The sequence below is a fragment of the Chiloscyllium punctatum genome, unplaced genomic scaffold (assembly GCF_047496795.1).
Source record: "Chiloscyllium punctatum isolate Juve2018m unplaced genomic scaffold, sChiPun1.3 scaffold_808, whole genome shotgun sequence".
NCBI lineage: Eukaryota > Metazoa > Chordata > Chondrichthyes > Orectolobiformes > Hemiscylliidae > Chiloscyllium > Chiloscyllium punctatum.
Genome location: NW_027310542.1, coordinates 1 through 24,845, shown reverse-complemented (window position 1 = coordinate 24,845; position 24,845 = coordinate 1). Strand labels below are relative to the sequence as shown.

Below are 24,845 nucleotides of genomic sequence, written 5' to 3'. Positions count from 1 at the left end.
TGTCTTGAATCGCATCAAGGTTGATAAAGCCCTGGGACCTGATCAGATGTATCCCGGAACTTTCTGGAAATCTAGGGAAGTGATTGTTGGGCCTCTCCTGAGGTATTTGTATGATTGATAGTGACAGGTGAAGTGCTATTATTTTTAAAAGGTGGTAAGGAGAGGCCGTGGAACAAGAGAATAGTGAGCCTGAAGTCAGTGGCAGGCAAGTTGTAGGAAGGCATTCTGAGGGACAGGATATCCATCTATTTGGAAAAGTAAGGAATAATCATTGACTGTTGTCAATGTGGAGCTGAAAATGTGTTGCTGGAAAAGCGCAGCAGGTCAGGCAGCATCCAAAGAACAGGAGAATCGACGTTTCGGGCATCAGCCCTTCTCGAAACGTCGATTCTCCTGTTCCTTAGATGCTGCCTGACCTGCGCTTTTCCAACAACACATCTTCAGCTCTGATCTCCAGCATCTGCAGTCCTCACTTTCTCCTGTTGTCAATGTGGCTTTGTACGTGCACAATCGTGTCTCACTAACTTGACTGAATGTTTTGAAGTGACAAAGAAATTTGATTAAGCCAGGCGGTGAATGTTGTTTATATGGACATTCAACAAGGTTCCACAAAGCAGACTGGTTAGCAAGGTTACATAACATGGAATGAAGGGAGAACAAGCCATTTGGGTACAAAACTGGCTTGATGGTAGGAGACAGAGGGTGATGATGGAGATTTGCTTTGTGGACTGGAGGACTGTGAGCAGCAGTGTGCTACAAGGATCGATTATTGGGTCCTTAAATAAATGACTTGGATGTGAATATGAGGTATGGTTAGTAGCTTTACACAAGACACCAAAATTGGAGGTGTAGTGGACAGCGAAGAAGGTTAGTTCAGAATACAACAGGATCTTGTTCAGATGGGCCAGTGGAGCAAGGAATGGCAGATAGAGTTCAATTTAGATAAATGTTAGCTGTTGGATTTTGGAAAGGCAAATTAGGGCAGGACTTATACGCTGAATGGTAAGGTCCTGGGGAGTGTTGCTGAACTTAGAGATCTTGGAGTGCAGGTTCATAGTTCCTTGAAAGTAGAGTCACAGATAGGCAAGGGAGTGAATGCAGCGTTTGTTATGCTCTCCGTCATGTTGTGGCTGTACAGGACATTGATTAAGGCTCTTCTGGAATTCTGTTTTCAGTTCCAATCTCCCTGTTCCAGGAATGATGTTGTGAAACTTCAAACATTTCAGAAAATGTTTGCAAGGACTTTGCCAGAGTTGGACAGTTTGAGGGCAGTGCATGTTTGGAGTGAGCTGTCAGAGGAAGGGGTGGAGGCTAATACAATTACAACATTTAAAAGACATTGATGAAGCCATTTCTCGAATTCTGTTTTCAGTTTGAATTTCCCTGTTCTGGGAAGGATGTTGTGAAACGTGAAAAGATTTGGACAAGATTTACAAAAACGTTGCCAGGTTTGGAGGATTTGGGCTACAGGGAGATGCTGAATAGGCTGGGGTTAATTTCCCTGGAGAGTCCAAGACTGAGAGGTGACTTCATGGTGATTTATAAAATCACGAGGGGCATGGATAAGGTGAGCAGCCGGGGTTCTTTTTCCTGAGGTTAGATTGGTCCAAAACTAGAGCACATGGTTGAGAGGGCAATGATTTAAAAGGAATCTAAGGGCAACGTTTTCAAGCTGAGTGTGGTGTGTGTATGGAATGAGCTGCCAGATGAAGTAGTGGAGGCTGATAAAATCACAACATTTAAAAGGCATCCGATTGGGTACGTGAACAGTAAGGGTTTTGATGGATTCAGGCCAAAAGCTGGCAAATGGGACTCCAGTAGTTTAGGATTCCTAGTTGGCACGGATGAATTGGACCAAAGTTCTGTTTCTGTGCTGTATATGTCTATGACGTTAATAAACTAAGATGCGTTCCTCTTTTGTGGAGAGCAAGCTGCAGCACAGATAATTGTCCTTGGAGCTGAGAAGGTGAAGCAGTGATTTCGACCTGGTGCAGATTTGGTTCCAAGGTCTTGAATTTGCAGAGAGAGAGAGGAATTGTTAACACTGTCACAACTTTTAGTATCTACTTTCAAGTAATTGGCAAATAATACAAAGTGAAAATGTGAACACTATTTTACTCAGTAACTTCTGAGCATCTGGAACAGTCTGAACGACACAGATTCAGCAGGTATTCTGAAACAGACTTGGAATTTTAATTTTTAAGGAAAGATTTGGGGGGCTGTGGGCAAATAGGAGGGGATTTGGGACAGATTTGCAGCATCTCCAGAGGGAGAGAGTACAGCCCCAATGGGCTGAATAGCCCCCAGGCCCTGTACTCTCTGATACTGCCCCATTCACTCTGAATGATGAAGCTCATCCCAGGGCAGAGAGAGGGATAAGCCCTCCACTCTCATCACAATGGGGCCTGGCTGATTGACGGCAGCTCCAGACCAATGGGAGGAGAGTCTGTGTGGTCCTGCAGCCAATGGGAGTGAATGAGGGGTGTGGCCAGCAAGACGACACATAGCCATGAGCTGTGCAGGTGCAGTGTCACTGTTTGGGGTTGGGAGAGACAGCAGAGACTGGGACAGAGGCTGTGGGACCTGAATTACAAACTCCCGGTAAATTAGAACCAAAAGAACTGCGGAAGATGTAAACCAGAAAGTTCTGGAAAAGCTCAGCAGGTCTGGCAGGATCTGTGATGAGAAATCAGAGTTAAAGTTTCAGATCCGGTGTCCCTTCCTCAGAACTGATACTGAGAGAAAAAATGTTCGTTTATATGCAGAAGGTAGGGTTTAGGGGAGGATGTAAGGATTAAAGGATAGGTGGGGATAGAGTGAGAAGAAGGGTTGGATAAAGGAGTGGATAACGATCTGGCTGGGGGAGGGCTACGAGCTGTTAATGGAAACTGTTAGTGGCTAACCATAGGTAGTGTGTAATGACAGGCTGTGAGAACAAGGCCTGGTGTGTGGGATAGGGGGGCTAAGTCATGGGGTTGCTAAACTATGGTTAGCCACTAACTGTCTCCGTTGTAAGCTGTTCTCCACAGACATCACTCCATGTTTGGAGCTGCAGATGGGCGGCACGGTGGCACAGTGGTTAGCACTGCTGCCTCACAGCGCCAGACACCTGGGTTCAATTCCTGACTCAGGCAACTGTCTGTGTGGAGTTTGAACATTCTCCCAGTGTCTGCGTGGGTTTCCTCCGGGTACTCCGGTTTCCTCCCACAGTCTAAAAATGTACAGGTTAGGTGAATTGGCCATGCTAAATTGCTCGTAGTGTTAGATGTAGGGGAATGGGTCTGGGTGGGTTGCTCTTTCGATGGTTTGTCTGTTCTAAAAACCTCTTCAATATCCTTCCCAACCCCCTCTGTACTCCTCAAAGATGTATCTTAAAGTTGTTCTCTTTAATCAATGTTTCCAGCATTCGTGAAGCACTTGCGGAGAATTGTCAGTGTGAAAGGCTCCATACAATGCAGTTTGTTTTTGTTAATGTCCGACATTAGGAGAAACAGGAATGAACACTCTCTTATACCTGATAAACAGCAGCAAAATCAGGAAGCACTGAGCATGCTCCAGCCCATAGAGAGCCTCTGGTAATTGATCTCAGTGCAGGACCAATAAGAGGATGGAGATGGGGCTGGAAGACAAGGTAGTGCCGGTTGGTCTGAGTGAATGAGGGGCGTGGCTACACTCAACCACGTGATAAACTTCTGGATTAGTGGTGCTGGAAGAGCACAGCAGTTCAGGCATCATCCAAGGAGCAGCGAAATCGACGTTTCGGGCAAAAGCCCTTCATCAGGAATAAAGTGATACCACATGATAAGCTTCACTGGCAGCACTGTGATGTTGTGACCAAGGCATTGGAAATGTGTGAAGGTGCAGGGCATGGTTAAGGAAAGACATATTGACCAGGAAGAGAAGGAAATTTTAATGGAATGGGCTGAGACGTTTTACAGAACTTAGTGCACATCAGAAAACACAACTTAGAAAATCCCAGGCTCGTGTTTGTGTCAAATGGCAAAATGCTTCAAATGGTGAAAGGTGTGAGTGATCGCCGCCATCTTTATTGGGGGCAGTGATCCGTGGGACACGTGTGTGTGGCTGCCAACTTTGAGAGGGGCAAGCTATAGGGGGACGCATGCGCAGCCTTCCTTGGCAGGGAGTGATAGGGCAGGATTTACACAGTGTCAGAGTCAGGATGTTTTCAATGTCAAAGAGTGTGATGGTCGAAAAGCACAGCAGGTCAGGCAGCATCCGATTGGTGGGAAGGAAGATGGAAACGTAGGACAGGTCAAAAGGGCAGTGCCGAGTTGGAAGGCTGGATCTGGGATAAGGTGGGTGGAGTGGAAATGAGGAAACTGGTGAAATCCACATTGATCCCATGTGGTTGGAGGGTCTGAACACAGATGAAGAGGCGTTCTTCGTCCAGGCATCAGATGCCTGGGATTTGGCGGTAGAGGTGGCCCAGGACCTGCATATCTTTGGTGGAGCGGGAAGGGGAGTTAAAGTCTTTGGGCACAGGTTGTTTGGCTTGTTTAGTGTTTTACTGTTACTTTCACAGACCTTTTGTAAGTTAATTTTCCTCTGCTGCCCAACCCCTGACAATGTGCTGCGCTCTCAACGGACTAAATTTTCCACAGTATCTTTGCCAGTAAATAATTCTTTTTTTCAACAAAAGAGTGCATTTTCCTTCCATTTCTGACCATCAAATTCTGCAACATTCTCACTTCCTGTAATGCATTTAGCACTCCCTGAAATATCAACTATGTGATTCTCTCTCCACAGACACCAGTGATTAATGCCAAAGCCCCATTGCCTGTGGAGAGGGTGATGTTTGACTCCCTTGTACAGCTGCAGTTCGTGTGGTGAAGGTGCTCCCACAATGTTCTTGGGTGAGAGATGTTACAGATTATTCACTCAGAGACAGTGAAGTGTTGACAATGTGTGTGCAAATCAACAACAGTTTGTAATTTTATCATTTTTATAATTTCACAGAAATTGAGAATTTCTGACATAAGGTCACAGATGGGGATATTAGGTCAAGTGATCAAAAGTATTGCCAAATAAGCAGGTTTTCAGGAATACCTTAAAGGAGGAAAGCAGGTCTGAGAGGGTCAGGGAGTGAATTCCAGACCGTCTTGCCTTGGCAGCTGTCAAAACAGCCAGACCGGTGAAGCAATGAATAAATGCATCTTTGGGAGTCTGAAAGAAAATGAGTTATCGGGGTCTCACAGGTTGTGTGGTGCAGGGAGACAGGGATGTTCACAGCCATAATTACATCAAGGGTGAGAATATTAAATTGTTGCTTGTTAATAGGAGCCTTTTGATGGATCAACAAGTTTTGGTACAAGTGAGCACTTGGACAGTAGGGTTTTAGATACTCGAGCTTATACGTAAGTTGAATGTGGGAGGCTGGCCAGGAGTGTGTTTGGATAATGAAGTCTGGAGATAACACAGGGATGGATGAGTATTTCAGTAAATGAGCTGAGACGAGGGTGGAGTTGGGTGATGTCACTGATGTAGAAATAGCAGTTTTGGAGTCGGGCTCCTCCTCCTCATCACTCCCCCTCCCCAATTCACAAATATTGTTCCTTGTTCTGTCTGTCTTTTCTGGTTATGTCCTTCTTTCCAATTCTGCTAAGAACTAATATTTGATCTCAAGGTTGTTGGAAAATCCTGCTCCATCTCCACTCTCCCTTTCCTTTCTGGATTCCTCATATTTGGTGTCCATCCAGGATCTATCTTTGTCCCCTCCTGTATCTCACCTACATACTGCCAGGAGGTGACATTGTATTGGTTTCACATGTACACTGACAATGCCCAGCTCTCTCTCCCTATCATCCCTCTCCATTGCTCCACTGTTACTCATTCATCAAACTGGTTACCACACGCCTACAACTCGATTGGCTGCAATTTCCTCCAATGAAACACTGAAATGGTTAAACCCATTGCCTTCAGTTGTTATTACAAATTCCTTTCCCTTACTGCTGAGCCCCTCCCTCTCACTGGGAAATGCCTGAGGCAGAACTATACTCTTCACAATATTGCTCTCATATTCTGACCCCAAGGTTATCTTCTGATCAGACATCTACACAATCGCAAACACCAGGAACTCCAATCTCTAAAATGTTGCTTTTCTCCACCTCACCCCAGCTCCATTGCTACTGAAACCATTTACCCATATCTGTGTTGCATTAAACTTGACAAATCTAAAACAGAACCCTTGATTCTGCAACCGACCCAAAGTCTGGTTCTAGGTTCCCTCACGATGGGACACATCCTCTCAGTATTTACCCTGTCACACCCCGTAATAAGCCTATATGTTTCAATAAGATCCCCTTTCATTCTCCCCCCAAATCCAGTGAGTCGAGTCCCAACTTCTTCAGCCTTTTCTTAAATGAGAGTCCCTGCAAACCAGGGATCATCCCAGTCAATCTTCTCTAAATGCTTCAGATGAAGTGACGTATTTCCTTAAATAAAGGGACCAAACCTTCTCTCATTACTCCAGATGTGGTCTCACTCGCACTATATAAAGTGGTTCTCAGGTATATACTCCAAACTCTTATACTGCAAATCCCCTGAAATCAGGAATAATATTCCATTCCCCTTCCTGATGACCTGTTGTAACTGTGTGCTAGCTTTCTGTGTTTTCTGCACAGTTGCCCCCTGGTCCCTTTTGTGTTGCAGCTTTCTACAGTTTCTACCATTTAAATAGTCCTCTCTTCTTTTATTACCTCCAAAATGAACAACTTCACATTATCCCAAGTTATGCTCCATTTACCAACTTGTCCACTTCTCCAACGAATCCCGCTTTGTAAACAGTTTATAATCCTTTTGGAAGTTTACTGTTCTACATTTTCTAGGAGATTCCCCCTTCATTCTTCTAAATCTTTCCAGGGAGCACCAGGCAGTGGGAAGCATGTTGAGTTGCTCTCTTTTCAGAGAGACTGTTTGGAGTGACTGGGAGGATCTTGCTGCCCATTGGTCAGAATGGAGACAACTTGCCCATCAAGCTGCATGAGTATTTAGTGTGCACTTGCGATGCCATGATATAGGACACTTTTCCACAAGTACTGGAAAATAGATGAGGACAGTTCGGTGGTAGTTTTCTTTCTCACAGACCCCATGGACCACCAGAGCGTTTTTCTGTTCTGTAGACCGCTGAGATGTTTATTATAGGAATATGACAGGCTCCATTGGACATCAGGTCAGAAAAGGTGATACTAGAATAGATGACATGTGATTGGTCAATGTTTTTGGGAGAAAAGTGAGACGCAGAGTTTTAAGAGGAAATTCAGAAGCTCAGCGCAGGAATTGTAAAGGGCCATCATCAAGTGAAAAATAAACATTGCGCATCCTGAAAGCTGGAAATAAAGAAAGGCACATATAGCAGAGCTTTGAGAGACTGGAGGGGATTAGACATGGGGAGGATAATGAAGCTGGAGGAGATGCAAGTTGGAAAGGATTGTGAGGATGGAGGATGTTACAGAGATAGAGAGATTTGTGATAGAGATTTTTGGATTTTGAGGCTGGAGTGGAATTATAGAGATGAGGAAGATTTGTAAGGCTGGATGAAGTGGTACTGATAGGGAGAGTTCCAAACATAGAGGAATTTACAGAGATAACAAGTCATAAAGTTACACAGCATCGACACAGACCCTGTGGTCCAACCAGTCCGTGTCGACCATAAATTCGAACTGAACTAATCGCACCTGCCTCCACTTGGTCTAAGTCCATCCTAGCATTCCCTATGGGTCCAAATATACGGGTCCAAATGTTTTTTTTTTCCTATTAGAATCCCATTCCCCTACCCTCTTGCTCTACATTTACCCCTGACTAATTCACTCAACCCAATCATTCCTGAACACTATGGGCAATTGAGCACGGCCAGTTCACCTACCCTGTACATCTGTGGATTGTGGGAGGAAACGGGAGCACCTGGAGGAACCCACGCTGGCATGGGGACGAATATGCAAACTCCACATGGACAGTCACACAATACAGGAATTGAGCCTGTGTCCCTGGCGCTGAGAGGTAGCAGTGCTCACCGTTGAGCCACAGTGCCCCCCTGAAATTGTAATTGTATTCACATCTATCACGTCGTCTGCAAGTTTGTTCCACGTGTGAACCACTGTCTGTGCAAAAACAAAATATAAAATCTGGAACTTCTTTTTAAAGCCTTCCTTTTCTCATTTTAAAAAGTATGTCCCCAATCTTGAATCGCACCCCCTCTGGAAAGGGCACCTGCTGTTCACATTACCGAAACTCTTCAGGATTTTATAAACCTCTCATAAGGTCACCCCTCAGCCTCCTGTGCTCCAGTGAAAAAGGACCCAGCCTATCCAGACTCTGCTTATAATTCAATCTCTCCATTCCCATCACCATCCTGGTAAATCTCTTCTAAACCTGCTCCAATTTAATAATATCCTTCCTATAACAGCACAACCAGAACTGGGCACAGTATTCCAGAAGAGGCCTCGCCAACATCCTGTACAACCTCAACATAACGTCCCAACTCCTATATTCAAAGATCTGAGCAATGAAGGCAAATGTGCTAAACCCCTTCTGAACCACCCTGTCTGCATGTGACACAGAGTTCAAAGACCTGAACCCCTCGGTCTCTTTGTTCCATATCACTATCCGAGGCCCAACTTTTAATCAGTGTAAGTCCCGTCCTCGTTTGTTTTACCAAGATGTAATATTGTGCATTTATTCCAATCCAACAAATCACAAACATCCTTCGAGTATAAAGGCAAGAGAGAGTATACTTAAGAGTAAAATCAGTTAGGCAAAAAGGGGACAGGAGACCGCTTTGGCGAATAGGGAAAGGGTTTTTAGAAATACATTAAGAGCAAATGGGTCACCAGAGAGAGAATAGGCCAGCTCAAAGATCAGCAAGGCAGCCTATGTGTGAAGACACAGGAGATGGGGTTGTTGGGTAAATGCTAAACGAGTGGCATCAGTGTTTACTGTGGAGAAGGACAGATTTGTGGAGGTTGTCAAGATTAGAGATCGTGAGGGTGATGAGACAGGAGGAGATTGGAGGATGTTACAGAGATTGAGATGTTTGTGATACCAGAGATAGTGATGGTTCTGAGGCTAGAGAGGATTTCTAGAGATAAGGAAGAGTTAAGTCTGGATGAGGTGACAGAGATCTGGGGAGTTGTGAGGATGGAGGAATTCACAGAGATAGCGAGAGTTAGTCATAAAGTGATACAGAACAGAGACAGACCCTGTGGTTAAACCAGTCCGTGTCGAGCATAATTCCCAACTAATCTAATCGCCCCTCCCTCCGCTTGGTCCACATTCATCCAAACATTTCCTGTTTATGGACTTGTCTAAATGTCTTTTAAACATTGTAATTGTATTCACAGCTGCCTCTTTTTCTGGGAGTTCACTTCACACATGTAAAAGTAAAAACAAATCCCCAATTTGTTTTTTAAACCTTTCTCATCTATTTTCAAATTGTATTCACCCAGGTCTTGAATTCCACCCCAGCCATTCACCTTGTCTACACGCTTCATGGTTTTATAAACCTCTAAGGTCATCCCTCCACCTCTTACGGTCGAGTGAAAAAGCATCCCAGTCTATCCAGCTTCTCCTTGTGACACAATCCCTCCATTCATGGCAACATCCCGGTTAGTCTCTTCCGAATCCGCTCCGATTTAATAATATCCTTCCTATAACAGCACAACCAGAATTGGACACAGTATTCCAGAAGAGGCCTCCCCAACATCCTGTACAGCCTCAATCTAAATTCCCAACTCCGGTACTCAGAGGTCTGAGCAATGAAGGTAAGTGTGCTAACCACCTTCTTAACAACCCTGTGTACATGTGACACAGACTAAGAAGACCTGAACCCCTCGGTCTCTTTGTTCCATTTCACTACTCAAAGCCTTACTTTTAATTAGTGTAAGTCCTGCCCTCGTTTGTTTTATCAAGATGCAATATTTTGCATCAGTATTTACTGTGGAGAAGGACACGGGAGATGTAAAATGTGGGGAAATAAATGGTGACATCTTGAAAAATGTCCATACTGCAGAGTTCTGGATGTCTGGAAACGCATAAAGGTGGATCTATCCCCAGGCTTTGATCAGGTGTACCATAAAATTCTGTAGGAAGCGAGGGAAGTGATTTCTGGGCCTCTTGCTGAGATTTTTGTATTATTGATAGTCACAGCTGAGATGTCAGAAGACTGTGGGTTGGTTAATATGGTGCTACTATTTAACGAAGGTGGTTTGGACAAGCTCAGGAACTACAGACACTGTGCTAGACTAGGTGTTGGAGGGAGCCCTGAGCGACAGGATTTGCGTGTATTTGGAAAAGCACAGACTGATTAGGGATAATCAGCATAACTTTCTGTATGGGAAATCATGTGTCCCATACTCATTCTGGTTTTTAAGAAGTAACAAAGAGGATTGATGAGAGCAGAGCAGTCAATGTGATCTATATGGAGTTCAGTAAGGCGTTCGACAAGGTTCCCCATGGGAGACTGGTTAGCAAGGTTAGATCTCACGGAAGTAGCCATTTGGATATAGAACTGGCTCAAAGGCAGAAGACAGAGGGTGGTGGTGATGGATGATTATTTTTCAGACTGGAGGCCTGTGACTAGTGGAGTGCCACAGGATCGGTGCTGGGTCCACTACTTCTCATCATTTATATAAATGAATTGGATGTGAACACAGGAGGTATAGTTAGTAAGTTTGTAGATGGCACCAAAATTGGAGGTGTAGTGGACAGTGAAGACGGTTACCTCAGATTTCAATGGGATTTTGATCAGATGGGCAAATGGGCTGGGGAGTGGCAGATGGAGTTCAAATCAGATAAGTGCGATGTGCTGCATTTTGGAAAAGCAAATCTTAGCACGACTGATACACATCATGGTCAGGTCTTGGGGAGTGTTGTTGAACAAGGAGACCCTGCTGTGCAGGTTCATAGCTCCTTGAACATAGAGGCGCAGGTAGATAGGATAGTGAAGGTGTTTGGTATGATTTCCTTTATTGGTCAGAGTATTGAGTAAGAGAGTTAGGAGGTCATGTTGCGGCTGTTCAGGACATTGGTTTGGCCACACTTGCAATATTGTGCATAATTCTGTTCTCCACCTATCAGAAGGATGTTGAATAACTTGAAAGGTTCACAGAAGATTTATAAGGATATTGCCAGGGTCGGAGGGTTTGAGATATAAGGCGAGGCTGTATAGGCTGGGGCTGTTTTCTCTGGAGCGTCAGAGGCTAAGGAGTGATCTCAGAGGTTTATAAAATCATGAGCATGGATCGGATAGATAGACAAGGTATTTTCACTGGAATGAGGGAGTCTAGAACTAGGGGGCATAGATTTAGCGTGAGAGGGGAAAGATATAAAAGGGACCTAAGGGGCAACTTTTTCATGCGACGGTGTTGTGTTTATGGAATGAGCTGCCAAAGGTAGTTGTGAAGGCTGGTACAATTGCATCATTTATTAGGCATCTGAATGGGTAAATGAATAGCAAGGGTTTAGAGGGATATCGACCAAGTGCTGGCAAATGGGACGAGATTAGTTTCTGATATCTGGTCAGCGTGGACAAGTTTGCCTGAAGGGTCTGTTTCCGTGCTGTATGTCTGTGACTCGCAGCCGGGGATCAGCTCAGTGGGTTTCAGTCTCTTAAAAGGTAAATCTTACTCGGCTTTACTTTTTAAAATCCGCAACATTCAGTAGGGTGAGTGTTAACTAGTTTAAATGCCTCTGTTATGATATTTTGGTTTAATGTTTTAAATATAAAATACAGGTACTAATGTATTCGATAGTAGTCTTTGTAAAGCTGTAAGACTCTGCCTTTTTCTGGGTCTACAGATTAAGGTGCAGAGATGACCATTCGTACAGTGATGTGCACTTCCTGGAGGAGAGTCGGGGAGTTTGAATGATCCTGATGATAGCCTGCAGGAAGTGATGCAAATCCTCTTGGATCACATGGATCAGATGGAGCGGTGCTTAATGGTAATGAAGAATTGACAAGAGTCAGGATGTGTGATAGGTGGCAGTTTCAGGCCGAAAAACTGCAGATACAGTCAGGTAGATGGGTTACCTCTCGGAAAGGTAGGAGAGGGAGGTAGGTAGAGCATGAGTCTCCTGTGGAGAAAGTGAGGACTGCAGATGCTGGAGATCAGAGCTGAACAATGTTTCGTTAGAAAAGCGCAGCAGGTCAGGCAGCATCAAAAGAGCAGGAGAATCGACGTTTCAGGCATAAGAAGGGCTTATGCCTGAAACGTCAATTCTCCTGCTCCTTGAATGCTGCCTGACCTGCTGCGCTTTTCCAGCAACACATTTTTTCAGCCATGAGTCTCCTGTGGCTATCCCCATCTCAAACAAGTTTACTGTTTTGGATAATGTCGGTTGTCATAGACTTTCAGGGAATGTTGCACTGACAGCCAAGTTACTGGTACTGAGATTGGCTCCACTATAATGAGAGATATATCAGATTCCAAACGCTCAAGGATGATAAGGGACTTTCTAGTTTGGCACAGACTGCTGTTTCTGCAGCTGACAGTGAGACATCAGAATGGGGTGGTACCTCCCTGGTGCCAGTTTCAAGGATGTTTCGGACAGGTAGCAGAATATTCTCAAAGGAAAGAATGACCAGTGGGAGGTCATTGTACATTGGTACCAATGACATAAGAAGGAGAAAAGATAAAGTCCTGATGAGAGAATATAGCAAATTAGCCTAGAATATAATAAACCAGGTCCTCGGTCATAATATGTGGATTACTGCAGGTGCTACATGCTCGTGAGACTAGGAATAGCAGGATGGAGGGGATGAATGATTGGCTAAGGAGCTGGTGTAGGGCAGAAAGATTCACATCTTTTAATCATTGTAATCTCCTCTGGAGTAGAGTTGATGTGCATAAGAAGGATGGATTGTACCTGAATTGGAAGGTGTCTGATATCCAAGCAGGGAGATTTGCTCGTGCTACTCAGGAATCATTAAACCAGTGAGGGAGTGTGGGTAAACTCAAAGAGATAGTGAGAAAAGAGGTAAGTCTGAGGCTGGTACAGTTCAGAAGTCAGACAGTCAAGGCAGGCAAGGGCAAGGCTCAGAACCAGGTAGAACTGACAAGTTACACTGCATTTACTTCAATGCAAGAGGCCTGACAGGGAAAGCAGATGGGCTCAGGGTATGGTTTTGAATGTGGCACTGGGATATCATGAGTATTACAGAAACGTTGCTCAGAGATGGGTAGGACTGGCAGCGTAATGTTCCAGGGTATCGATGCAAGAGGAAGGATAGAAAGGGGGATATGAGAGGAGGCGGAGTGGTCTTTTTGATTAGGGGTAGCATTACAGTTGTGCTGAGGGAGGATATTCTGAGATTACGTCCAGCGAAGTTATTTAGGTTGACCTGGGAAATAAAAAAGGGATGAACACCTTGTTGTTATTACCTGCGTGGGTTTCGTCTGTTTGCTGTGGTTTTCTCCCACTATCTAAAGATATGCAGGTTGGGTAGATATTCCAGGCTGAATTGCCCATATTGTTCAGGGATGTGCAGGCTAGGTGGATTAGCCATGGGAAATGCAGCGTTACAGGTTTAAGGTAGGAGGCTTTGAGGGTCAGTGTGGATGTGATGGGCCGAATGACCTGCTTCCATACTCTCAGGATTCTCTGATAATTCTCCTTGTTTTAAAATAGTTACAGAAAATAATAAACCAGATCTAAACGGTGTCCTAAATTGGACAAAGGCGAATTTTGACGGTACAAGGCGAGAACGTTCAATATTTCTTTGCTATTCCCAGGTAAAGGGACGGCTGGAAAGTGGGAACATAAGAACAGAAGGAAGAGGTGCAGGAGTAGGCCATCTGGCCCCTCAAGCCTGCTCTGCCATTCAATAAGGTCAGGGCTGATCTTTTCATGGCCTCAGCTCCACTTTCCTGTTCTCTCACCATAACCCTTAATTCCTTTCCTGTTCATAAATCTAACTTTTGACCTAACGATCGTCAAGTTGATAACGTCAACTGCTGCACTCAGCAGCAAATTCCACAGATTCACAGATTTATCTGAAGAAGTCCATCCTGAACTCAGTCCTAAATCTGATATCCCCTTATTTTGACTCTCTGCTCCCTAGCTTGCTCCGTCCCCAGTGGAAATCTCCTCCCTGCTTCTAGTTTATCTACTCCCTTCATAATTGCAATTTTTTTCCTATCCAACCCCCCATACTTCGAAATTCCAATGAGTATAGAACTAGTTTTCTCAATCTCTCCGCATACGCCAACCCTCTGAAATCCTGACTCAAACTAGTGATCCTCCACTGCACCGTCTCCAGTGCCAGTACATCCTTCCTGAAGTAAGGACACCAAACCTGTACACAGTACTCCAGGTGTGGCCCCTCCAGCACCCTGTACAGCTGCAGCATAACCATCCCTCTAGCAATGAAGGACAATATTCCCTTCACTGTCTTATTTACCTGCTACACCTGCAAACCAACCTCCTATGATTCATGCACAAGGAAACCCAGCTCCCTCTGTACAACAGACTGCTGCAAGTTTTCACCATTTCATCAGTTAGCTGTTAGTTCGACCAAAATGGATGACCTCATTTCCCAACATTGTCCTCCATCTGTTCGACCCTTACCCACTCACTTAACCTATCCGTATCCCTCTGCAGACTTACATTGGCCTTGGCACACATTGCTCTACCACTCAGCTTAGTGTTGTCTACCTTTCATGAATCGATGCTGTGTCTGCTCTGAGACAATTTCTATCCAGCTAGCTCACTATTTCTTCCTTGAGCGATCGAGCATTTCCCCCACTACAGAAGTTATGCTAACAAGTCCATTTTAAAATATTGGCATCACATTTGCAGCTATCTAATCTGTCAGAACCATCCCAGAGTCCAGCACATTTTAGTGAATTATCATGACTGCGTTTGCTATTTAGCCTGTGCCATCTGTTATAGTCCCCTGGGATGCACTCCACCACGGCCAGGCGACCCACCTACCTTTAGGCTGTAATCTTTCCCAACACCACCTCTTTACTGAGAATGATTGCTTCTCTGTCCTCATCTGCCATTGCATCAATAGGCCTGCAACAACGAGAGTACACAGACAGTATGTTCCTGTTAAGGCCAAGGCTGGGAGGTGTAGGGAATGCTGCCTGTCGAGAGAAATTGAGGGCCTGGTCAAGAAAATGAAGGAGGGATATGGCAGGTACAGACAGCTGGGTTTGCGTGAATCCCTCCAGGAGTAAAAGGGCAGTAGGAGTATAGTCAGGGGAAACCATGAGGGCTAAAAGGGGACATGAGATAGCTTTGGGAAATAGGTTGAAGGGAGAACCCAAAGAGATTCGACAAATACACCTAGGACAAAAGAGTAACCAGGCAGAGATTAGGGACCCTCAAAGATCAGCAAGGCTGTCTGTGGAACCAACGGAGGTGGGAGGATTTCATGTCAGCTTTTACCTCGAGGATGTGGAAGTGAGACAGTTTGGAAAAATAAATAGTGATAACTTGACAAGTGTTCATATTACAGAGAATGAGGTACTGGATATCTTATAATACATAAAGCTGAATAAATCCCTGGGACCTGATCAGGTGTGTCCCAGAAGTTTGTGGGAAGTTAGGGAAGTGATTGCCGGGCCCCTCGCTGAGATATTTGTATCACCAATAGCCACAGGTGAGGTGCTGTAAGACGGGCACCATTATTTGAGAAAGGTGGTGAGGAAAGTCCAGGGAACAATACACCGGTGAGCCTGAAGTCAGGCAAGTTGTTGGAAGGGCTTCTCGAGACAGGATTTGGATGTAATTGGAAAGGCAAGAAATAATTAGGGATAGTCAGCATGGCTTTGTGCATGGAAATCACTAACTTGGTCTTCAGAAAGATGTTCAACAGGTTCAACATAACAGACTGGTTAACAAATTATACAAAATTGGCTGGAAAATTGGAGACAGAGGATAGTGGTGGAGGGTTGCTTTTCGTACTGGAGGCCTGTGATGAGCAATATGGTGTAAGGATTGGTGTTGGGTCCACTGCTTTTCATCATTTATATAAATGATTTCTCTGTGAATATATGAGCTATGATTAGTGACTTTACATAGACACCAAAATTGGAGATGCAGTGGACAGGGAAGAAGTTACCTCCGAGTACAATGAGACTTCAATCAACTGGGCTGAGGAGTGGCAGATGGAGTGGAATTCAGATAAATGTGAGGTGCTGCATTTTGGAAAAACAAATCAGGGCGGGACTTGTACATTTAATGGGAAGGGCCTGGGGCGTGTTGCTGAACAGAGACGTTGAGGTACAGGTTCATAGTTCTGTGAAAGTGGAATAGGCAGGGTGGTGAAGAAGGCGTTTGGTTAACTTGCCTTTATTGGTCTGTGCATTATGTATAGGAGTTGCGACATTATTTTGCAGCTGTACAGGGCATTGATTCAGCCATTTCTGGAATTCTGCTTTCAGTCCTGGTCTCCCTGCTATCGGAATGATATTATAAAACTTGAAAGGATTCAGAAAAGATGTGCAAAGATGTTTCCAGGGTTGAGGGTATGACCCATACAGAGAGGCTGAATACGCTCGGGCTGTTTTCACTGGAGCATCAGATGCTGAGAGGTGACCTTCGAGGTTGATAAATCGTGAAGGACATGGTTAGGGTGAACAACCAAGATCTTATTCCCAGGTTAGGGGAGTCCAAAACCAGAGAGCACAGACGTGACGTGTGAGGGAAAAGATTTAAATGCGATCTAAAGAGCAATGTTTTCAAGCTGAATATGTTAGGTGTATGGAATGAGCTGCCAGAGGAAGTGTGGAGGCTGGTACGATTACATTTAAAAGGCATCTGATTGGGTACGTGTTTAGCAAACTTTTAGAAGGATATGGGCCAAGTGTTGGCAAATGGGACAAGATTAATTTAGGATATCTGGGCGGCATTGACGAGTTGGACCGAAGTGTCTGTTTCTGTGCTGTGCATCTCTATGACACTAATAAATTAAAATTAAGATAGATTTCTCTTTTATGGAGAGTTAGCAAAAGACCTGACAATTCTCCTTGGAGCTGAGAAGGTTAAGCAGTGATTTCAACCAGAAACAGATTTGTTTCCAGGATATTTAATTTACAGAGACACTGAGAGAAATTATTGTCACAATTTTTAGTAACTACTTTCAGGTAATTGGCAAATAATGCAGGTTAAAAATGTGAAGGTTATTTTACTCAGTAGGTTCTGAGCATCTGGAACAGTTTGAATCGCAGCTGGATGCAGCTTTTGTTGTTGTCAAAACAGATTTGGAATTTAACTATTTGAGGATAAATGTGGAGTGCTACTGGTAAATGGGAGTGGAGAAAGGGCAGATTGGCAGCATCTCCAGAGGAAGAAAGTACAGCCCCAATGGGCTGAATAGCCCCCAGCCCCTGTGTTCTGTGATACTGCCCCATTCACTGAATGATGAAGCTCATCCCAGGGCAGAGCCACAGTCATGTACAGCAAGGAAACAGACCCTTTAGTCAAACTCGCCCACACCGACCAGATATCCCAACCTAATCTAGACCTATATGACAGCAGTTGGCCCATATCACTCTACGCCCTTCCTATTCATATACCCATCCAGCTGCCTTTTAAAATGGTGGAACTATAACAGCTGTCACCACTTTCCTGACAGTAGATTCCATACACGCACATGAAAAATGTTGCCCCTTGGGTCTCTTTTATATCATTCTCCTCTCACCTTAAACCTATGCCCTCTCGTTCTAGACTTCCTAACCCCAGGGAAAAGACCTTGTCTCTGTATCCCATCCACGCCCCTCATGATTTTATAAACCTCTGCGGTCACCCCTCAGCCTCCTCCCACTCAAGTCACAATGGGACCTGGCTGATTGATGGCAACTTCAGACCAATAGGGGAGTTTGTGTAATCCTCCTGCCAATGGGAGTGAATGAGGGGTGTGGCCAGCAGGCCAACACGTGACCATGAGCTGTGCAGGTGCAATGTCACTGTGAGGGGGGACCCAGTGAGTGGGAGAGACAGCAGAGACTGGGAGAGAAATTGAGTTTATGTACTGGGTGGGTTGATAAACACACGATGTAGGCGCTGGACCTGAATTACAAACTCCCAGTAAATGAAAACCAAAGGAATTGCGGATGCTGTGAATCAGAAACAACAACCAGAAGATCCTGAAAATGCTCAGCTGGTCTGGCAGCATCTGTGAAGAGAAGTCAAAGTTAACATTTCTGATCCAATGACCCTTCGTCAGAACTGATGTTCCTGAGAAACAATGTTGGTTTATATGCAGAAGGTAGGGGTTAAGGAGTAAATGATAGGTGGTGATAGATTCCACAGAACGCGATGGGAGCAGTTGGACAAAGGAGTGGATAACGATCTGGCTGGGGGAGGGTGAATAGCTGTTTATGGAGACTGTTAGTGACTAACCATAGGTAGTTGTAATTGCAGGCGATGTAATAACAGGCCCTGGTCTATGGGATGGGGGCAAGGACACTAGTATGTCGGAGACTTAGGACTTAAAATTATGGAATCCAATAGTGAGACCAGAGGGCTGAAGGGTCCCCAGGTACAAGATGAGGTGATGTTCTTCCAGCTTGTGTTAAAGTGTGGCGCTGGATGTGCACAGCAGGTCAGGCAGTATGCAAGGAGCAGGCGAATTGACATGTTGGGCCTCAGCACTTCTTCAGGAATGTGAGGGTGGGGAAGAGGACAGATAATAGGATGGGTGTGTAAGGCTGGTGGGAAGGTAGTTTGGAAGGCGATAGGAAAATGCAGGTGGGGGTAATGGTGAGAGGGTGGAGTGGATAATTGGGAAGGTTGATGGACAGATGGGACAGTTTGAGGGCGGTGCTGAGTTGGAGGGTTGGATCTGAGATAAGGTCGGGGAGAGGAGATGAGTAAATGTTGCCATGTTGTTGAAGGGTCGCTCCATCCCACCTATTATTTACTCTTTTACCCCTATCTCCTGCAGTCCAAAGATGTGTAGGTTAGGTGAATTGGCCAAGCTAAATTTCCCGTCGTGTTCAGGGATGTGAAGGTGAGGTGCGTTGTTCAGGAGAAATTTAGAGTAACAGAGTAGCGGAATGGGTCTGGGTGGGATACTCTTCGGAGGCTCAGTGTGGATTTGTTGGACCGTATGGCCTGTTTCCACACTGTAGGGAGTCTAATTTTCCCAGCTGCCATCGGTTCTGAGGAAGGGTCAATGGACCCGGAATGGCCCTTGGCGTGTGCAGGAGCCGGAAACTGGGAAGATGGATTGGCAGCGGAAACCGGGAGAAAATGATTCAGTTTAGACTGGGAGGTTTTATTTACACGTCTGTACATGGTGTTAGTCCTGAATTAGAAACTCTTGGTCCCATGTTTAAAGCAAATGGGAAAACTGCTGTGGGCCTCAGTCAGTGATAGGTCCTGGGTTATGGCCGCCATTTTTATTGGGGGCACGGTACAGCGAGGTGCGTGGACATGTCTTCTTCCTGGGTGGGGGAGGGTGATTTGAAAGAGGAGCATTTGCACATCAGACACATACCAGAGAAATATTTGTCTTTCCAATTCATCCTTCACTGGCTGAGATTTGTTTTGTGAATTCTTTTTATGGGATATTAATTGAGAATAATTGAGGACGGGATTTCAAAAAAGCAGATTTCTGCACTCAGCGGAGTCATCAGGATCTGAATATCATTAGCATTTTACTGTGGAAGGAGAAAGGCTTGTCTGTTCTGTCTCTGGGAAAATATCTCCAATACTTTTGTAAAGCAAAATGCAGAAAGATGTTCAAATTTGTGGTTGAATTACCCATGGGCGATTTGGCCTGAGTGGGAGCACAGATTTATCCAGATTATACCTAGTCTCTTTGCAGGAACTGTCAGATTTAGTCCCAATCACTCACTTCATGATGTTAACCTGTAAGCTCCTAATTTTCAACTCCCTGCAAAATTCTCATTAAAATTCTTTGTGAACTCAAATTCCAACACATTTTCAGGTGGAATGTTCCAGGTTCTGACAACTGTCTGTTCAAAAAGAAACTGCTGAGGTCCATGTGGGCTCTGGGGTTACAAAGGGCTGAGCTGAAAGATGAGGTGCTGTCCCTGAGCTCCCATTGAGATGCATTGGAACAGGACAGGAGGCTGAGGGCAGACAATGAAAATGACAGGGCTGCACTGAGTGTTGCTTGTCTCAATGAGTGGGTTGTGGAGTTAGGTGAAAACAGAGGGAGGTGGGACAGGGAGAAGTTGAAGCTGAAACTGAAACTCCAGTTTAGTTCAGGCCATTGAGAAATTCACATGGTTCCAATGGGAACAGCCAATTTGTAAGTGATACCTGCAGAGTAATTTGTTAAGTTTTTAAAATATAATGTATCAGCTTAAGTAAAGATTGTGGCTTTTGATATATAATGGAAATGTTTGAAGTGAAGGAAGGTTGAAAGCTCTTTTAAAATCGCTGAATGGGAGTAATTAGCTGAATCCAGAGAGACGTTGTGACAGGAACCCTCAGACCCGTGGGGTGCTCCTTTTGTACAATGTGGCAAATAAGGGAGGCTTCCAGTGTCCCTGACGGCTGTGTGTGCAGGAAGTGGGCCCATGTGTAGCTGCTGGGAAACTGCTTTTCAGACCTGGAGTTATGAGTGGACTCACTGTGGAGCATCTGAGAATGTTATCGACAGCACATTTAGTGAGTTCGTCACACTGCAAGGTGAGGGTTACACAGGCAGAAAGGGAATGAGTGACCATCAAACCAAATAAAAGGCTCAGGAAGGCAGTGCAGGAATCCCCAGTGATCATCCACTTCTCATAAAATTACTGAATCCTGCTTGGGATTCTGTTGGGGGTGAATGCGTGGAGTGGCTTCTCGGGAAATCAGCAACAGCCGGGTTCATGATACCACAGATAACTCTGCTGTACAGAACCGGAGGAAAGACAGTGGCAGGGCTATAGTGACAGGGGATTCAATTGTCAGGGGTACAGGCAGGCACTTCTGTGGTCACAGACATGAATCCAGGATGGTATGTTACCACCCTGGTGCCAGGATCCACGATTATCATGGAGCAGCTGCAGGACATTCTGAAGCTGGAGGGTAAAGTCAGTGGTTGTGGAACACACCGATACCAATGTCATCACTAAACAAAGGGATGAGGTCCTGAAAGCTGGATATAGGGAGATCTGGGATACAGTAAAATGTAGCTCCTGAAATAAAATAATGTCAGACTTACTCACAGTGCCATGTGCTAGTGAGAGCAGGAATAAGAGGATAGATCAGCTGGACGTGTGACTGGTGAAATGGTGGACCAGAGAAGGGTTTAGATTCTTCAGGCACTGGGACTGTTTCTGGGTGGGTCCTGTACCAGCCTGACCGGTTACCCCTGGGCAGAGCTGGGTGAAATCTCCTGGTGGAGGCTTTTGCCACTCCCATTGGTGTCATTTTAATTAGTCTAACAGGGGGATGGGAACTAAAGTGTAGGCTTAGATGGGTCAGATTCAGGACAGGGAATGGGAGGTAGAATATTAGTGATGTAGTCAGTGGCTCAGAAAGCCAAAGGAAAGGAGGATTAAATGAGGATTGAGTCCCTCTTCATCCATCAGTCCTGCCATCCCAGGAATTATAGTCAGCAAAATATGGAGCTGTACAGCTCTCTGACTCTGTTTGATCAAAATGGGGGAAATCCACAATAAAAACAAAAAGTGCTGGAGATCCTCAGCAGGTCGGGCAGCATCCGAAATGGTGACAGATGCAGGAAACATCGCAGCCTTGAAGAAGTGTTGAGATGATCACACCAGGCAATACAATATCGGTTACATGCTGAGCGCCAGAACGTGGGACTAGAATTAATAGGTGCTTGATGACCAGCATGAATACGATGGGACTGGAAAGGTGACGTTTCGGGTCAGGACTATTCATCAGGGCTGACAAAGGATTCCGACCCAAAACATTGACCTTCCTGCTCCTGTGATGCAGCCTGACCTGCTGCACTTCCCCAGATCCACATTGTATGGACTCTGACTTCCAGCATCTGCAGCCCTTAACTAGCTCCACATCCCAGGACTCAGGCTGGTGACCCTCCTTTACTCTCTCAATAACCAGGAGAGCCTTCCTTGGGAAAGGGGAACAAAGGTATACACAGTACTCCAGGTGTGGTCTCACCAAGGCCCTTCCAGAAAGGGATCCCTGCTACTGTACACGAATCCTCTCACTAGGAAGGTCACCCATCATTTACATTCTCCACTGCTTCCCATTCCTGCCTGCTTCAGAAAAGAGGGAATCGCAGAGAAACATGGAATCAAATGAGGTCAGAGTCTCTGGTATGAAACTGTTGAACACAATGCCCCCATCTTCTACATACTGGTGTGATAATCTAACCACTTCTTCAAGGCTGCAATGTTTCCTGCATCTGTCAGCATTTCCGATGCTGCCAGACCTGCTGAGGATTTCCAGCACTTTCTGTTTTCTCTGTTGTATGGTACTGAAAGGGTGGGTTTGCAGATGAGAAATGCAAATTGAATTTCATGTTCAGATCTGATAGTTACTTGATCCGTGCCGATCTGAATATCATTGGCCTTTTCATCTGGAAGGGAAGGTGTGCATTCTGTCCGTGGGCGAATATTTCAAATCTCAGTGTGACTGCAAAAGTCCTGAGACACAGCCAAGTCCATGTCAGCATGGTGAGTGTGGAGAGAGATTTCATTTGTTTTTGAAAGTCTGAAAAATCATGGCATGTTTCCCAGGAACAGTTAAGCCACTGGATTTGTATGAGGACAATTAACCATGAAACCAGAAAGACAAAAGGATTCCTGCATCATGGACGAAGCTATGAAAATGGGATTGCTGTAATGGAGTGAATTATCGATCGTGGATTGTAATCCATTGGCGTTGTCCCGTCAGTTCCAGTGCCATGGAGAAACACTGGAAATATTTGAATGCAGTGCCGGTTTGAGTTATTAAACTGGAAAAGTTGCTGAAGAAATTTCCAAGGATGATGCCAGGGCTCAGGGGTCTAAGTTACAGGGAGAGGTTGGACAAGCGAGGGCTCTTTTGTTTAGAGCAGAGGAAACCGAGGGGGAATATTTTATAGAAGTGTATAACTTAATGAGAAGCGTGGGTAAGGTGAATGCACTCAGTATCATGGTTATGATCTAGGTCCTCACCTTCCTCAGTCTGCTTATCAATTACTGGCATGTTTTTCGTATCCTCCATTGTGAAGACTGACTGCTGTGTACTCATCTTCCTGAACCCTGCTGGATAGGAATAACTAGGCACAGAATTCTGAGAGGACTTCTTTGAGTATTGATCGATGAGACATCGTAGTTACCTGGGTATTTTACGTGCAAAACACCTTTAGGCAGCATCAGGTCCGATGTACGGCTGCCATTCTTCTACCTTTGTGATTTGTGACTTTGCATAGAGACTGTCTCTCAGGATTATCTCCATGGCAACAACAGTTAAAAAGTCTAGTTCAGTTCAACTCTGTGGTTAAACCACACACCCCTCCCCCACACCCCCATGGCTCCCTCAAGTACCTGACAGGCACTTCAGTTTCAGTGGGGCTGTCTGTCAGGATTCTGATGTGGAGGAGCTGGGGTTGGGGTGGGGTGGACAAAGTTAAAAACCACACAACACCAGGTTATAGTCCGACAGATTTATTTGGAAGTACAAGCTTTTGGAGTGTGCTGTGATTTTTAACTTGATCAGGATTATCTCTCTGGTAACTGTTGAATGCTTCAACAATTACAGAGGCCATATGTTCCCCAAACAATAGGTTTCCCTCTAACAGTGTAAACTGCTATTCTGGCCTTGGGCATTGCTACCCATCACTATTTATACCCAATCCCATCAAGGTTTCAGTTGACCATTGAAGTTTTTCTAATCTCCTAATTTCTCCTTGGTCATTGCCAATTTGTATGCCTTCTATTTCAATTTGATAGACTCCCTTATTTCCTTAGACACCCCCGGCAGATTACCCCTTTTCCGACAGTCCTTCCTTTTCACTGATATATACTTTTGCTGAGCACTTCGAAAAATTGCTTTGATGTTCCTCCACTGTCTGTAAACTATCCCACCGTAAAGTCTTTGCTCCCAGTCTACATTACCAACTCCTGCCTCATCCTATTGTCGTCTTCTTTGTTTTAGCACAGGATCTTCGGACTGGATTTAATCTCCCCGCTTTCCATCTGTGTTCTAAATTCAACCAGATTTATCACGCGTCTTTTGTCAGATTATGAGGTGAGGCGATGTTTCCTGGGTGTTTTGGTTTTCATTATCAGTGACCTTGGCTTTGTAATAAATTACAGAATCGATATTCACAACAGAGTATTCTGGACAGTGTGAATGTACGACACAGTCTATAACCATAAATCACTGTTACCCCTCAATTTAAAATTGCAAAATCATTATCTTCTGCACACTTCCTCACTATCTCAGTTTTGAATACTATTCCACTTGACTATCCTACATTTCCCGAAAATCTCCTTTGGTGAAGCTGGTGAGTTTTGGATTCAGCTTTCCAGTTATTACTGTAAGAAGATAAGCACTGGGCACAGGAGAGGCAATGCAGCCCTTCGAACCAGCTCCACCATTTAATACGGTGATGATTGAGCTCACCTCGGTCTCAGCTGGATTTTCACGCCTGCTCTCTCTCTCTCTCACCCTTCAGCTCGTGGCAAATTAAAAATCTGTATCTGTCCATTAAATTTGCTCATTGTCTTGGCATCCACTTTGTTTTGAATAGGGAATTCCTCAGATTCACAACACATCAAGATAGGTACATTCTTCTTCATGAGAATAGAATAGAATCCCTACAGTGCAGAAGCAGGGTATTCATCCATCGAGTCCACACCAATCCTATAATTCAGACTCACCCATTCCCAGTATTTCCCATGGTTAATGGCTTAACCTACACAAGCATGGACACTGTGGTTTAG

General features: G+C 44.9%; 1 long non-coding RNA gene across 2 annotated transcripts in view; it reads left to right on the top strand.

Annotated features, from left to right (window-relative positions):
• Positions 1-24,770, top strand: part of LOC140474001 (uncharacterized) — a 28,502-nt gene extending 3,732 nt beyond the window's left edge. The window contains exons 2-4 of one of the 2 annotated variants that reach the window (XR_011958771.1): positions 4,768-4,874; positions 13,746-13,842; positions 24,055-24,770. This is a non-coding gene — a long non-coding RNA (uncharacterized lncRNA). The remainder of the gene's footprint in view (positions 1-4,767; positions 4,875-13,745; positions 13,843-24,054) is intronic. The other variant, XR_011958772.1, reaches the window with a different exon arrangement.
• The last annotated feature ends 75 nt before the right edge of the window (positions 24,771-24,845 follow it).